The sequence below is a fragment of the Panthera leo genome, chromosome C1 (genome assembly GCF_018350215.1).
Source record: "Panthera leo isolate Ple1 chromosome C1, P.leo_Ple1_pat1.1, whole genome shotgun sequence".
NCBI lineage: Eukaryota > Metazoa > Chordata > Mammalia > Carnivora > Felidae > Panthera > Panthera leo.
Window position 1 is genome coordinate 173,526,571 of NC_056686.1, and position 17,568 is coordinate 173,544,138.

The following is a 17,568-nucleotide window of genomic DNA, read 5'->3' on the forward strand; positions in this document are numbered from 1 at the left end:
GTATATAGAGCAAGATGCCTGATGACATAGGAGGGATAGTATTTGAGCACAGAGGGGTAAAGCGATGAGGACAACTCAGCCATGAGGTAGACTGACTGAATGTATGTTAGAGAGCAGGCATCTGTAGCTGAGGCAATTTCCCCCGCCCTGTGTTTGTGGAATGTCAGCGTCTGACTCTCCTCTCTTGGTGGCAGTGAGGCGGGGAGTTGCAAGGAAAACTGTAATGCTCTGTGGTTCACTTAGGGCGAGGGTTGTGGGCAGCACTTCCTAATGAGGTACAGATTTAGAGGCAATGTTTATGATGAAATTAGTATTGTAGATAGTACAGTGAAAAAAAATTTGAGAGGGAGAGGACTTGTTCATAATGGATACTTCTGTTATAAGTTTTATTCTATGAAGCATCATTTCCAAGTTCAGAAACCTAGGTGGCCTGTAATTGTCATTAATCATCTTGCAAGAGCCAGGCCTGCTTCCTCTTACTAAGTGTCTGTTTTTCTTCTTCTATTCAGTTGCTTAGACTATTTTCTATGGCTCTTTTTATTGCTTTCTCATTGAATTTTCTTATCTTTTTCTCACATTTGTTTCCTTGTGATAGAGACGGGCTCAGTCCTGGTTCCTGTAGTAGCTAGCTACGTTACACTTTTTCAACTGCAAGCATCCTCTCTATCCCTCTTTCTCTCTCTCTTTTTCTCTTTCTCTTTAAATGTTGGGGGGGTATATATTGGTGGAGAGGGTAGAAAAAGTGTTTCTAGAGTGTGTGAGTGGAAATTGTGAGTAGGGGTTATATCAGTAGACCTTTCTTTCCTACAATTTCAGTGATGACATTTCTGATAACATTGGCAAGAATTTAATAGACCTGTTTTTTCCTGATTTTAAATATACACTTCAGTAAATTAATGGTTCAAGTTACACTATAAGTTCAAGAAGTTAAAGTGGGGGGGAGACACAATTCCCTAGTAAAGCTTGAGAAAAAATGAGAATTTAATTTCAATGTCAGACAGAAATATTCTTTGTGTGTAATAGGCAAGACTTATTTTGTGACATATATGTATATATATGTATATATGTACATATGTACATATATATGTATATATGTATACGTATATATGTATATACATACATGTATATATATGCCTGCCAATAGACAGATTTCATAATAGTATAAACATTATAAAATAAAAAGTACAGAAATAATTATGTGAAAAAGGTCAATGCCAGTTGCAAATCATGAAGAAAGTTAACAGGTACAGTTTTTACTGTTACAGAAGATTCAGCTGTTTTCTATTTTATTTTGAATATATAGTCTTCCTAGAACAGTATGGATGTTTGTTTTTGAGAGTAGGCAAAGATTTTAGCACAGCATATCTCAGAGGATATAGTACAAGGTTTGTTTTTTGTACAAAAAAAGAAATTTCTTAATAGTGTATATACTCTTTGAAAGTTCTTGCATTCTAAGAGTGCCTATATTCCAAAGTCAAATGATGTATGTGCCTATAGGAAGCAATTAAAGACAAAAAATTTCCCTAGCCTTTTCCTCACTTCCATTGTAATCCCTCACAAGATTCTTGTTTCTCTAAAGCATAGTACTCTAACTTACTTATTTATCTTCAACATTTAGCATGGTACTCATGTGATAATAAATTCTCAACGAATATTTGTTGAATAAATGAATAAAATTGGAACAAACTGTTCTAATTTAATTTGGCCAGTTTCTAGATAGAATTTTTAGAGATGAATGAGATTTGATTTTGAGTTTGGGAAAGAACTAAACTAAAACAGTCTCAGTTTCCAAATGTCATTTGAAAATTCTAATAACATAATTAGTTCATACTCAATCAAGAAACTGCCTATTTTACTAACCAATGGTTATGTATCTAGAAAAGAGGTTACTACCACTCTAAAAGAGTGAAAGTCATTGCTGAGCCGTGGTGACTTTTCTTATGAACAATTCTATAACAAATACTGCATATGTATATACATGTATATGTATGTGTATATATATATATATATATATATATATGTCTATATAGTAACATATAGACATATATATGTGTCTATATGTTATATAGTATAACAAATACTGCATATATATATACACACACATATATATACATATATATACACACATATATATGTGTATATATATACATATACAGATATATGTGTGTATATATATGTGTATATATACATATGTCTATATAGTAGACATCTCTTCATATTTCTAAAGATACATTCCTAGAAACAGAATTCTTGGGAAGAAGAGTGTCACAGATTAGTGTTTTTGATATGCATGCAATTTGAAAAGTCACTCTTTGCTTCTTCAACCAGCAGGTAAGGGCAGAAAGAACCTATGTAATTCATCTACCTGGATTTTTTTCTAGGTGTAGTCTGTACAAATTGTCCTCAGTTTTAGCAGTTCAACAAGAAGGAATAAGCTTTAACATTTTAAAAATGATTTTAAAAATAGAATCATTTCTAAATTAGTTTTCAGATTATTTTTACCAATTTTAATATTTCACTTATTGTTCCTAGCTATATACTTACATAAGCTGTATCTTACATAGGGGTGCCTGGGTGGCTCAGTTGGTTAAGCAACCCAACTCTTGATTTTGACTCAGGTTGTGATCTCATGGTTCTTGAGTTCAATCCCACATCCAGCTTGAACTGTAAAAATCTGTATTCTATATAAAAAAAAAGCTCAAAATAGATCTGTTTTTGGTAACATAATTAGGCATTTACATACAGAAATGCTTGGTAATCAAATTAAACTAAGTATAATTTTAACTGATAATTTGTTTTCTGAAAATGTCTGATGAATTTTAAAATCATACTTCCAATAGAACTCCTAAATATGTATTTTTCATTGACCAAACAATATCATGTAGTAAGTAATATTGTTCAGGTAATCGTATCCACTTGAATGCTATACACAGTACAGTTATTTCTACTCCTATGAATTTTGTGATTATTAGTTTCTAAGACTATCAGTCAAGAGTCATAAAAATCATTCATATTCAGTTGTTCCCATTGTGTAAGATTTTTTTGTTTCTATATTTATTTTGAGAGAAAGAATAAAGCAGGCTCTGCACCCTCAGCACAGAGTCAGATGCTGGTTCCAACAAAAGAACCATGAGAAATGACCTGAGCTGAGTCAAAGAGTTGGACTTTTAACCGACTGAGCCACCCAGGTGCCCCATAGTATAAAGTTTTAATAACTATTTCATATGTATAATATAGTTGATACGGATTAAGTTTGGTAATTTTTGAATTTATTTTGTTACTTAAATTTTTTTTTTCAAATAGCAGAGAGTCAAAGGAACCTAATCTGTTCTCTTTTATTTTGCAAATAATGCAACAAAACAGGGATATAGGAGTACGTTGACCCACTGGTTGGGATAAGGCACCCACCAGCACAGTCCTTACTCAGATTCCATCTCAAGAAAATAGACTATCCAGGCTGCTATGTGAAAATCTATTGCTGTATTTTGGGAAGGTTTTAAGAAACAGAGCACTGTGCTTCTTCTTCCCAGGAAAAATTACAAATACAGTAAGCAGTACCTGGTACCAACCCTCCATGAAAATGAGAACATTTTGATGATAAAAATAATCTCCTGTGTTTGTATCTCCAAATTAAGTTTGGGATGGCAATAGAAATAAGGACAATACAAAAAGTTTAGAAACTTTGCAAAAAAATATGGTATTTGAAATGTTTAAACTCAGCATTATTGATCACATGAACATTATTGATCACATGAACATCAGGAAGAATCAAGCTCTGATAGAGATGTTATTCTTTAATGGATTCTAAAATTACTTTAATGTTCAAATGTCCTTTTAAATTTTTTGAAAAGATTGGAAACCATTAGAGTGCATCTCAGATTAAAAAGTTGCAAATTGTATTAAAATATTTTATGTCAGATAGATAGAGATACGTCCCACATAATAATGTAAAATATACTCCTACAGTAGAAAGCAGTTCAGTAGTGAAAAAGTTAGAAAAAATGCATTTGTTTCATTTTACCATATAACAGTCAATTCAAATAGAAAATAGCTCAAGTACATTATTAATATCTTGTGTTTATATGAGGAACAAGACATTGCATTTCAGGTTTGCAGGTAGTGACTAGTTGTGGAAACTCATCTGTTTGAATCCTTGTTTTATCCCTAAACATGGAAAGTCATGCTGAGCTGAAGGAAAAAGACCTAGAGTATTACAGAAGATAAATTGCTTATTTTTTTTATATATAAGGTAACATTCTGGTTCCTAACGATATATAACAGTGAAAAGATAAAGTTTTATTACACAACAAAAGGTAACAAAAATGGGGTGTTTTTCAGAACACTATCAGTTTATCAGAAACTGGTTTTCAGAAACTGTTATCATTGATAGGATAATGCACCAATTTACAGCTTCCGGCCTTTAAGTGTGGTGCAAAAGAAGGCCACTTAGAGAAACAAATTTTACAAAGCCTTAGCACTCTAGAAGATTACAGAGTACCTAACATTTTTTATGATTCTACAGGGAAGAATGTACAACTTTAAAAATTGGAAAATGTAATATCTTGGGTCTAATATGAGTGATAAAAAATTAATTAAAGATGAACTGCAGTTTTCTTTTAAAAAGAAAAATGTTTAACAAATTCTTCCCCTTTCCTTAGTTTTTAGTGCTAATATTTTTCCTTTATTAGAGAAGAGCACCTTACAGAAGGGTCCTGCCATGTTGGAATTATTATCTTTCAGTAGTCTTAATTTTTGTCTTTAGAAAATACATTATTACCACCAAATCTTGAAGCAATTAGAAAAATTTATGCAGGAAGTATTCTTTTTTAGAGAAAAGTATAATATGAAATCTGTTCCAAAGTGGGGTATATCTTGTGATTTTAGGCTTTAAAGGCCTCCTCTGGGAATAGCTTTATATCTAGGAAATACTGTCTTTCATACATAAAGTATTGCTGACCTTACATTTGCAATGTTAGTGTTAATAGTAATATTGTTTTTCATATTTGTAGCTATGAAACAGTATTTCAAAGTACTTTAGAAAAATAAATGTCTCCATCATCAGTTCCTAGTTAAGTAGAGGGTTTTGGCTAATGAATGCAAATATCAATTGCTGTTCTTAAAAAAAAACCTCATTTTCCCAATGAGTCATTGGTAGTTCTTGAAATTGTACCATACTGGTGACATTATCTAATATTTTATGAGTAATTTCTGTTGTTTTCTTCACATGCCTATAATAAAAAAATATTTATTTACTTATTCTTCATCCAAAATAAAAGTAATACATTCCATCTAAAAATTATTCCTGGGTACAGTGAATTTCTTTTCTTTCCTTTCAAGATGAAGTCCTGACAATTCTGTATGCAATTTACCAAAAAAATACAGGATACTTTTCTATCCTCCAAAAAATGTGTTAGCTTGTAAAGTTAGCATGTGTAATTAGATAGCATTTTAATTTATGACTTAAAATCAAGTAAATGATGATAGATAAAATTCAAAATGATGTGAGGCAGGAAATTATTCTAGAAGATTTTTATCAAATGGAGAGACTAGCTGGACTCATCCCTCAAGTCTCAGATAATTACTCTTACTTCTGAAAGAGCAACCACATTTTTCAAATGTGCTCAGTTAGAAAAAGAGGTGTTCCTATTTAGTTTTATTAATCACCATGAAAATTGGATCAGAGATTGAGATTAAAGTAGAGAGTCAACTATTTTTCTGTACTGAGTGGTTCCAAACATATGTTGGGGTAGAATTAATACTGAATTTGGATCATAAAATCAGTTTCAAGTCCCCAGTCATACTTTATTAGGTGCATAATCTTAACACCAGTCACTTTTAACTTTTGAGTTTTAATTTCCTTAACCTGTAAACATAATGGTGCCCACCTCACAGTAATGTAACTAAGTTTGAATTGTGAGAACCTATTGTAATTAAATACTATACAGAAATAAATTTTTATTCCATAAGACTCTGAGTTATCGCAAGTGCATCTTCTGCTTGAAATAAATTAGCTTTTTGTAAACCATAAACACAATCATATTGCTTGTACATGGAGAGAATAAATGTTGCACAAAGCTGTTTCAAAGCATAGAAAATTTGGAAAACATGACTGTTGAGAATAATGCAGTGCCATTTGTTTATGAGATGAGTTCGATTTGACTTTATTACCATCTTTAATCAATTTGTTCCTATTACAGAAAGGGATACTGGAATTTATTTAGTCTGAAAGATAATATGAAAACTCTGGCTCCAAATATCTTTTGCCTTTGTTAACCTTTCCTGTGGTAGGTATAGCATCCAAGCAGAAATTATAAGAATTAAGTACGAATTAATGCTTTGCTTCTCAAAACCAATTAGATCAGTAGAGATGATCCAAACCTTTTCCATTCCAACATTCCCTGTAAATAAGGATAGAATAAATATGATAATATTTATAAAATAAATTTGATTTGTAAGTCTTGGTCATGTCAACACATCTATAAGTTGAAACTCTCTTATGCACTAGGTATTTAATTTCCTGTTAAAGGAACTGCCTGTTTTCTCCTTAAACATTTCCCTGTGTTTTTTTAATTTTTCTCTTCATCTGACTTAAAGAAAAAATGCTAATTTTTAAATTTTAACTAATGTTTTAACTTCTCTAATCCCACTTTCTTCCAAATTCATTAGACCAGTTATCTTCTTAGCAGTGGCCTCAACTTCTCACTCTCTAGCTATCTAAGACTAAAAGCATCTTTGAGGGTTCTCATTCTGCAAAAACGTTGTTTGTTCTTTTATGCTTTCTAAAAATACCATTCTTGTATTATTCATGAATAATAATTTTTATTCTTAATTTTTATTGAACTAAAGCCTAAACTTAGTTTATTAAACCTTTTATTCTTAACTAAGTCCCTTACTAGTCTACAGTCACTTGTTTCCCTCTTAAATTTGGCTTTTACTATCACTTTTCTGTTGGTGCCTGTTTCTGAAGGTTTAACGTGCTTTACCTTTAACTTACATCCTCTTGATGAGGGAGCATGGGGCAAGCTGAGGGCAAAGTACAGACTAAGAGCAGCCACCCCCTCACCCCCAGGTGGGGTATGTTTGATATTCCTTGGACACTCCTGGCTGCCCAAGAACAGGGGAAAGCAAAGAAAGCAGATGGTTGACTGATAGAAATCACAGTCATGCAGGACAGGAGTCTCCTTCAGCTTATGGATAACTTAGTAAAGTGCAAGAAAAAGGTAGGTAATCTTATGCATAGCCTAATCTTCAGAAACCTATAGACTCAATTTCCTGGGGTTTAAGTGCTTGGCATAGTGATGTGGGAAACTAAGGCAAATGAAAAATTTAAATTCCCTTACTGGCTACAGCCCATTGACAAGTCCTTGAAACAGGCAGAGTGACCTCCTTCTAGGAGCTCAGCTGCCTCCATGATGACACTTTGCTAGGGGCAAAAGGGAATCTTGGCTTACCATTATCGTGACTCCTCAGGATCCTGTAAGTCTACTTTAACATATAACAATTCCTTTGGAAACTTCCTTTATCTCAACTCCCCCAAGATATATGCTAGGAGTCATACTCCAAGCTTATGGCCCCGTGATATACATCCGAAGGGTCTCATGACTGAAGTTTTACTAAACGGTAATAAATGGCATTTTTCTAACAACAGCTAGCCCCTCAATGTCCTGGAAACCTTGATTCCAAAATTCCTTGGAGACTTATGCTGTCCCTAACCCCGTCCCAGCCTGGGAGTATATAATTAGTTACCTGTCACAACCCCAGTGCCACTCTTTCTGCCCACGGGTCCTGTCCCCTGTACTTTAATAAAATCACCTTTTGCACCAAAGATGTCTTCAAGAATTCTTTTTTGGCCTCCGGCTCCAAACCCCACCATCACCCCAAAACTCCATCACTCTGAATTCTTAGCAGCATCCCTTACAGTTAGCTGTTTGATATGTGTGCAGCTTGGTGGAATTTGAGAGTGTTTTACATGCTGGAATCCTGCTTTGCCAGTCTTCTCTCTCCTGATAACATTTCCTAAACGAGGGCAGCCAAAAGAATAATAGTGAATGGGAAACAAATTATCACTTTATTTTTAGCTAAACCAGTGCCAATAACCTCCATTTCTAAGCACTTGCAGAAGTAAATCGTTATTATGTCCCAACTGGAAAACCTATAATCACTTCTTTTTACCACTCTAAACTTAATAGAAAAGATGGGAAAAATCCCAAATATCACACAGAGATATTAAGTTCTCAAAATGAAACTTTTCATTTCTGGATAAAGTTCCAAAGTAACTAACGTCCATTGCCCTCCTCTTTCTTATTGTCTTAAGTTTGTTCATCTCAGAAGGATTTTCACTTAGATTTCTGGGTGGTCTGAATCCCTTGTACAGCATTTGTAGTGTGCCCCCACATTCACTGGAATGGGTGTAGACATCTCAGCAGATCCAGATTTGATTTATTCAATCTGATTTCTTATGTGTTCCACTTTTTCAAAATTTCAAGAATAATCAGTTTTAATAAAAATAGCCCCACACTCGATAAACTTAAAAATCACCAGAGATAATATAAAACATGTATTATCTAAGCTTTATTTCCATTATTTCAAGAAAGAATAATATACCCAGAGCCCAGCAACCATTAAATTTGGATCTCTTCTTGCTTTAATCAGTCATAGGCCACAGTTAAGGCTCAGAGCAATTTGGAATGAACAGGACGCGCAGAGAACACGTAAGACAAAAACAAAACAAAAATGAAAAGCTTCTTAGTTTCTGCCTTTCTGGGATACCAGTCAGTCCATGCCAGTTGTCCAAAAGTTATAACATTTGGGCTTAAATGACATTAGGAGAAATCTCCGTTCAAAAAGCTGATTATTTTGTTATGGAAGCCATAAGCTGTCTCATTTTCATGCAGCTTCCATAGGAATATCCCAAACCTAGGGATTCACAGTAAAATCTAATGAGAAGAAACATTATTTCCTCCCAAGATCTTTCCATTTGGCAGAATTTAAATGCCTGTGTATTGATTAATTTTAGCTATCCTTTTCTATCATCTACTTTTTTTACATTAGTTTCAGGGCCTTATTTCCTAACAGAGAAAAATACCATTTCCTCAGTCATATCTAAATATAAACAACAAAAACAACAACAACAAGCAAGAAACCATCTAATGGAAACCAGTTTTGGAACATCCAATCTTCTGTCTTTTATCAATTCACATCACTATAAGATGCTGGTCCCAACCTCATGATCTAGACTTCTGCTATATATTACTTCTTTAGTCTTGTGGACAGCAGCCATTGTTGGGAATACATCTATATACTAAAGATATGTATATTTTAAGGTGAGTCTTTCTTCCCCTAGCAAGGGCTTAACAACTCTACAAAGAGCTCCAAAGTCATGAAGAAATGGATCTTCCATTATTATCAGATTACCTAGGCAACTAGGTTCCATCAGTTCTTTTTTACCACGAATATTAGCTGCAATTACACCTGATAGTATGACTTCTAACTCATGACTGCTGAACATCTTTGAGCCTTAAATATGCATAGGTAGTACTAGTACCTAGATAGTAGTCTCTGAACATGACATTAGTGAGACTATATAGAAATAGTGATTTTTACAGAATGGAAATTTTGATGGAATTCAAACTAAGGATCTAAAACTTACTCCATGTAGTGAATAGCATCTCTTGTCACTTTCCATTTATACTCTTTGTCATGGGAGCTAGAAGACTGAAAACTAATTAAATACTCCCAACCTTCCTGTTATGTTACACTAGTAGGTGGCTGATGAAAGATGGGAAGGAGGCAAGAAGAGCCATTTCCTTTCATTTGTTTATAAGATGGAAAGCTCTAATGTTCTTCCAGGAGAAATATGGAAAATAGCAGCTCTGCAGCAACTTAGCCTCAGACTCGATGACTGCCTCTTGATTTTTTCAGAAAGCCCTTTTCTCCCCTTTGCTTTTCCAATACCACTATACCACTTGGTCTTCCAGCACTACTGAAAACTTTATTATGAATTTCACTACCTAAATAATTACCATCAGCTAAATTTCCAGAATTATTTTTCCCCTGACTGAACACTGACTGATAGGTTTCTTGATATCAGGAATGGGATGAGGAAACATATCCACAAAAATAAGCATCTGGGATTTGTGATTTGACCTACTTATATTGAAATGCAGTGATGACCTCATTGCTAGTGGAAAACTCCGGGCTGGTAGTCAAAATTATGCAGTGGGAAGATAGTCATTCAACTTACTTTCTGCAGTTGTCTTGTATGAAGTGTATATCAAAGACAAAATTTTGGGAAATCAAGAGTCTGTTACACTGAATCATAATTGAGTAAAAAGGGCCTTTGACTTAACTGGAGAGATTATATAAATAAAATGTTGGGGTGCCTGAGTGGCTCAGTTGGTTAAGCGTCTGACTTCGGCTCAGGTCATGATTTTGCCATTCGTGAGCTTGAGCCCTGCATCGGGCTCTGTGCTGACAGCTCAGAGCCTGGAGTCTGCTTTGGATTCTGTGTCTCCCTCTCTCTGTGTTTCTCCCATGCTCACACTGTGTCTGTCTCTTTCTCAAAAATAAATAAAGGTTAAAAAATATTTTAAAAAATGTCAAGCTGAATATTTTAATTAATTCACATCATTGTTAGACAACCAGAGTACTTCTAGTATTGCTCTAAGTTTAATTATTTTACTCTAATAGCTGCAAGCCTGCTGAAGATAAAAGTTAAGACCCAAAATTTTGATTCTGTGGGTGAAAAATTACAAAGTGAGTTGAATTCACAGTATTGCCAGTTTTTATTTTAAAGTGTAACCAGGAAAAAGTAGTTTATATACAGGATAATGGCACTAATTTCTGCAATGGGAATTTTTCTAAGGATATTAGATGAAAGAGAGTAAAACATAACATGTAAGTCAAGTTTGTCAATATTAGTGCACTTACCAGAGATTCTTGGATCAATTTGTTATCTTGAGCAGCAACTAGGATTGGCTCTAATACTTTGCTCTGTTGACTGATGAAACTTTAACTCATATTCAATGAAGTTTAGATCCAAGAATATTCCTTCTATATACCTCTTTAAAATTATATTAAAGAGCCCAAAGGTTTATGGCTATAAGAATATTAAAGTGAATTTATCATGTGTGACTTTCCCTTCCATCCACCAAGAGGCCCAGAGGACTTTCCCTTTAGCAATGCATTAAAAAATCTTAAAAATCTTTGCATTACTTGTTCTTGAAATTTGAGGATGATGATGCAAGATTGAGTCAAAAAATATATTTCCTGATTTTAATGGAAATTCTGGAAATGGCAAAGACTAAGTTGTGCTTAATGGACAAGAGTTAAGGTGGGCATCATTGCTATAGGGGACAGGTGGCGATCAGAGTGTCAGAATGATTTTTCCTTTAGCACTAATTGTTCAGTTTCTGTGACTGAAATAGATGGGCAGCCTTCTAAAATATCTATATTAAAAAAACCCACATAACACAACTAACTCTAGACCTGTTATACATCATCAAAATAGGCATGGTGCAGTTTCAAGAACTTACCCACTTTGTATACATTTGACAAACAAAGGCCCAGAACCTCTTAAATGAAGGTAAAGCCAGGTGCCTTGAAAAGGGATATGAGAAATTACCACAATTAGGTACTGTTAATCTTCCTTCATGCTTTTTCCAAAGGGACCAATAGCTATTTTTCGGAATTACTGTGCATTCATTGGGAAATGGAAATATTCAGATATCTATGGGATTACTAAAACAATAGCTTTGAATTGTCTTTAATCACTGGAAATCTGAGCCATTCTTATAGTCCACTGATCAGAGGAGGGGAATTAATGATGGCAAGTTGTAAATGTTGATTGGAACCAAGTCCATATCATAATGGATCTAGTGGGTCAGCAGATACAACCTATGGCTGTTCTCCCTATCTGTGACGAGTTGTTTGAAGACACATATTTAGAAACTGGCAAAATTCCCACATGGCTTCCAGATTTGTGGAATAAGAACTACTATTAAAAAAAAAGATCATGTAAAAAGCTCTGAAATGAACCTCCTACCTGAATAATAAGCCAAAACAATACTCTCTCTATGGTGAAACTGCAGAAATCAATGCCATCTTTGAAAACTTGAAAGATTCATAAATATTAAAATCACATTTCAATTTTACTCAATTATTTAGCATGCAAAATAATTACTTGCAAAATAAATACATGCAAAAGGTGGGCAAGTCTTGAAAAATGACATTTAATTATTATAAAATTGATCAAGTTGCAGATGCTGTTCTAAATATGATCTACTAGACAAATCAATACAGTCTTGTTGGTATGCAATATTTTCCCTTATTTCCATGAGTCTACCTCCTACATTTTTGAGCGGTATTAATAATGGAAACTTATTTTGCTAAGACACACCTATGGGTAGTCTAGCTGAAGGGATTTATTTCTCTTTTATTGAGCTTAATTATTATCACATTGACCTCTTCACATTTGTGTAATACTTCACAGTTTGCAAAGTATTTTCATTTTCCCAGGGAAGGAATTGATATATATAATCTCTCTATAGTGTTTTCATATATATTTAATAATTTTCCCAAGGGCAAAAGGGCACCTAACTGAGAAGAGGAGATCTCAATTCAGATTTTTTTAAGTCAGTCTCAGACTCTTTGTGTTCACTGAGGAAAGACCGAAGGGCAGGTGAGAGGTGCATTGATGCCTCCATGCTGCTTTCACTAGAAGTATATCTCTCTATGGAATTATAAGTTATGAAGGAACAGAAAGACTTCAAGGATCCAACCCACTCATTTTACAAAGAAGCTGTTCTAAACAGTTTGAAAAACATTGCAAATATACACCAAGGGGACAAAAATTTCCTTTCCTAATCTAGTACATAAAACTCTCAGAGAAAATATAAATTGTCATTATTCAGTGATTCTCTTATATGACTTCTCTTACAGCTCTTATATGTTTGTGTGTATGTATATATGTTTTTCACCATACAACATTATTACAATATTATTGACTATATCCCATATGTTGTACTTTTCATTTCTGCAGCTTATTTTATAATTGGAAGTTTGTACCTCTTAATCTCCTTCACCTATTTCTTCATCTATTCTACAGTATATTTTAAACAATATATCATATCTGAAATGTTTTCTTAAACTTTAGTTGTTAATGATGATGATGATGATGGTTGGAGTTGTAACCCTTTGCAAGTGAAAAGAATACAGTGGCACTGAACAGATCAAAATAAAGTCAACCTAAGTAATTATTGTAGTTCAATATTTCAGAATGTCAATGATGAATTCAGTGATGAATTCCATCCCGAAATAGCTGCAAGAAGCTAAGGCAAACAAATAGGAATTGAATGCTGTATGGAGTCAAGACAGCTGGCATTTGTTAACGGTATTCATGGGTCATATTAAAGTCAGTGGGAGGAAGTGATGGGTGGGGAAAGTTCTTTTCTTCTTTCCAGATGGCTTCTGTAGCTTAGTCTGTCAGAATTAAAGCATGATGATGGAATAGGAGTGTATACACTGAAGCCTAAGCTTACCAATGCTTGAGTGGACAGTAGTATGTTCCCTAATAGCCTGGGCTCATTTTTTCTATCCATTATCTAAGGAGACATTGCACCATTTTGGAATGAACACAGAAATTAGTATTAAAATACTTAGGTTCCAATCCTGTCTGGGTGGTCTTGGGCAAGTGCTACTTGTACTAACTACTTTGCACTACGCATCTTCATCCATAACAGAAAGGAAAGCATAAAACTGCTAGAAATATTATATGCCAAGATGGACAGTAGTTGTGAAACTGTAAACTACTAATCATTCCCTAAATGTTAATAATTGTTACATATACATATATACATAGTGAGTGTATATCAAGAATAAGTCTTTTGTGATCGCCACAAATCTAAAAGTAAATAGCTGGCTCAAGTGGCCACCCGTGATAAATAATTAAAAAGCTGGAGTAAACATGTGATGTAACTGTTTTCAGATTTTCAACAAAAATATTACAAAACTATAATACCTAAAATGAAGGAAATAAATGAGATAATCCCAGGAATAGTCTGTTTTTTGCCTGGAGGTCCTTTCTGGATGTCAGCCCGGAGAAGGGGAGTCCAAGAAGAGCATAGCAATAGTGCTGACCAGACGAAACAGAGATTGGTCGTTTACAGGTCCTGGAGTGGCTGGAATTAGTGGGATGGGAGAGTAAAGGAAATTTGGCAGAGAACAACAGGAGAACTGAGGGTAGGAAGTATTGGACCATTGATTGTGTAACTTGCTCCAAGTATTTAAACCAATCATGTACTACAGGGAAAAGTATATTTGAACAATTTTCTAGTTAGGCATCATTGAAATATTTCAGAATACGCAGTCTTCTGATCCCTTCTGGATTTAGAACATCAAAATATCATACTCCTCACTCCTAAATCGACCTTTTAGAAAATCCCAAACTATTGTTCTAAAAACAGATGCATAGGGGGGGAAATATCCTGAGGCTCTGAGTCCAAAAGATGGCTGTATCAATACGTTAATCAGAATTCAGACATTTCTTATGAAAATGCTCAGGCTTACTCTTTGTCTCTTAAAGATATACTTCTGTGAAAGAGTGCTTAATTTATGTTATGAGAATAACTTATTACGGATGTCTGTTACTAATCTTCTAAACAGTCACACACCATAACATAAGTTGCCAAAGCTTCCACGTAAACTTTAAAAAATGGAATTTTTCAGTTTAACTGACATTTACATTCTGATTTTTCTGTTTTTGTATTTGTTTGAAAATATGAACTACTTCAGGCACACAGAAAAGTAAGAGAACAAAGTAAAACAAATTATGTAAGGCAGTGATTAAAAACATGGCCTCAAGAGACAAAATGCATGGGTTCAAACCCAGTTCAACCTTTATTTGCTGTGTAATTTTGGAAAGCTTACTAAACTTATCAGCCTCAGTTTTAATCCCATAAAATGGAAAGAATATGGTATTTTTCCTGTAAGTTGTTATAATAATAGGTATAAAGGACTTAATGGTATTAGTGAGACTTCAATAAATAGCGGTTTTGATACAAAATATTCCACTGGTCAAATCATTTGGCCATATTTGCTTTAGATCTCTGTCTCATTTTTAAGAATTAAAATATAACATGTAACTCAAAGTCCCTTGATTTTTTTTCCTTTCTCTCTCCTCATAGGCAGCAAATTAGTTTGGCTTTTATCATTCCCTTGCCAGTTATAGTTTTTACATATTTAAGAAACTAAAATGAATGCATATATTGTTTTATATACTAATTTTAAAATTCCATACTTAGTGCCTAGGTACAGTAAATGAGGATGTTAAGTTTTCAACATGTGTGTTTAAATCACCTTTTAAAAAAGAATTATGCATTTATATCTTCTGTTGAGTAAAAGTTCAGACTTTTACAACTTGGTGTGTCATATAAAAGATCAGCTGAATAAAAAGCTTTATAATATTTCCCAGATAATATGTTGTATCTTATCTGTTAAAATATGTACCACAGTTATAATGGGATTAACTCTAAACCCAAGGGCATTTTAAGTCATATTTTAGCGACTTAAAAGAGTAAAGCATTTGTAAATAAAATCTTGGACTAATTCAGTCGATTCCTATCAATCTGAAAGATGGGCTTGGTTTTATTTTTTATTTTATTTAATTAATTAATTTAGCTACTTAGTTATTTTAAGATGGGCTTGGTTTTAGAGGTGCACGTGAGGAACTGATGAGAAACTGGATATTGCTTTCTGGAAAAAGTTAATAAAATACTATAATAATCTTAAGTAACGACTGAGAGAGGAAGACGTGTCTTAGCAAAATGAGCTTCTGTGACTAGTGCTGTTCAAGAATGCAGGAGATAGATATCATGGGAATAAGGAAAACAGTGCCTGAATGGTGCATCAGTTTGACTTGATGGACCCCTAGGGCTTTCTTGTTCTCATATGAGAATGTGCTTCTGTGTTCATTCAACAAAGGTAGTGCTATAGTGTTTCATCATAACAGAAACATCGTATTTTCAAGTTGAGCTCTTATGGAATCTGTTATAAATGGTCTGTTCATGAGACACATATACTTTTAGATTTCTGCTTCCAAGGTGATCTTATGTAATTCACCTTGAATTTCATTTACTCTGCTTAGCCACAATCACATAATATATGGGATCTTACCTGCCAGAAAATAGTTGCCTAATGAGGTCTTAGCAAAACAATGAAAAGTTCCTGCCAACAAAGACATTTATTTTCTCAATCTTTTCATATTAAATGTTTATTCAAAATTATTTTAAAGTTAGCAATGTTGTCTCCTTCCATTTCTTTTTTCTTTTTCTCTCTCACTTTGTTATTATTTTCTGAAAACTGTGTTTGGACAGAGACCTGTGCTAGGAATTCAGGAGGTAAACAAAGTAAGTTATAGAACTATGTGTTCAAGTGTACTTCAAGGATAGAGGCTTCAGACAAGCACAAAAGGAAACCAAAGAAAAACAAAAAGTATATATACAGCTTAAAGATGTTCTAGAGAATAAGCAAATGAGTATGAAAATACTGAGAAGAGACAGAGTACTTACAGGGAGAACTAAAGGATTAAGAAAGAAGTAAAATTAGTTCAGAAAAAAATGGATAGAAAGTCAATTAATGGAGTTAGAAGAGTTTTAAGAACATGAGTAGTGATGTTACAGGGAGAACGAAATCCACTTTGGCTGTCACGTATGAGGAAGAGTAGTAAGAGAGTAAAAGGAAAGCAGATCATAAGGGAAACCTGAACACACAGCCTCAATCTCAGAATGCAATGGGGGAATATATGAAGAATTTGATTGTCATGGTATTAGATTAAAAAAAAACAACATTAGATTTTAGAAAAATCCTCTGATTTTAAAATGTTTGAAATTTTCTCTGTGTCTTCCACATTTGCAAAATGGCATGGAGATGGGTAGATACCGAACATCTCCAAGAGGTCTGAATCTGAGTGTTCATTATTTTGCTATTAATTTCTAGTTTTATTGCATTGTGGTCAAATGTGCAATTTGGGTGTCTTATCTTACATTATCTATTGGTTCATTTAAGATTCAAGTTACCTTCAACCTAAGTCTGTATCATTCTGCCTTTTGCACCCCTATTCTAATTGCCACTGCCTTCATCCTCTCCTTCAGCTGATGAGTCAAACAGTCGTCAGACATACAATTCCAATGTGCTTTTAAAACTTTTTTTAATGCTTATTTATTTTTGAGAGAGAGACAGAATGCACACAGGGCAGGGGCAGAGAGAGAGAGACACAGAATCTGAAGCAGGCTTCAGGCTCTAAGCTGTCAGCACAGACCCTGATGCAGGGCTCGAACCCACAAACCGTGAGATCATGACCTGAGCCGAAGTTGGACGCCCAACTGACTGAGCCACCCAGGTGCCCCTCCCACATGCTATTTTGATCACATCACTTCTCTACTAACAGTGGTTTAATGGATGCCTGTTGTTTAGCTGCTTACAGGTTTGAATCAAGGTCTTTTTACTAAAAATTCAAATACCTTCATGATCTGATTCATGCCTTTTTTTCTAGCCTTATTTCCCATGTCTTTA

At 34.1% G+C, this 17,568-nt stretch overlaps 1 long non-coding RNA gene across 1 annotated transcript in view; it reads left to right on the top strand.

Moving 5' to 3' along the window:
• LOC122226371 overlaps positions 1-17,568 on the top strand; it is a 220,068-nt gene that overhangs the window by 163,366 nt on the left and 39,134 nt on the right. The window lies entirely within an intron of this gene.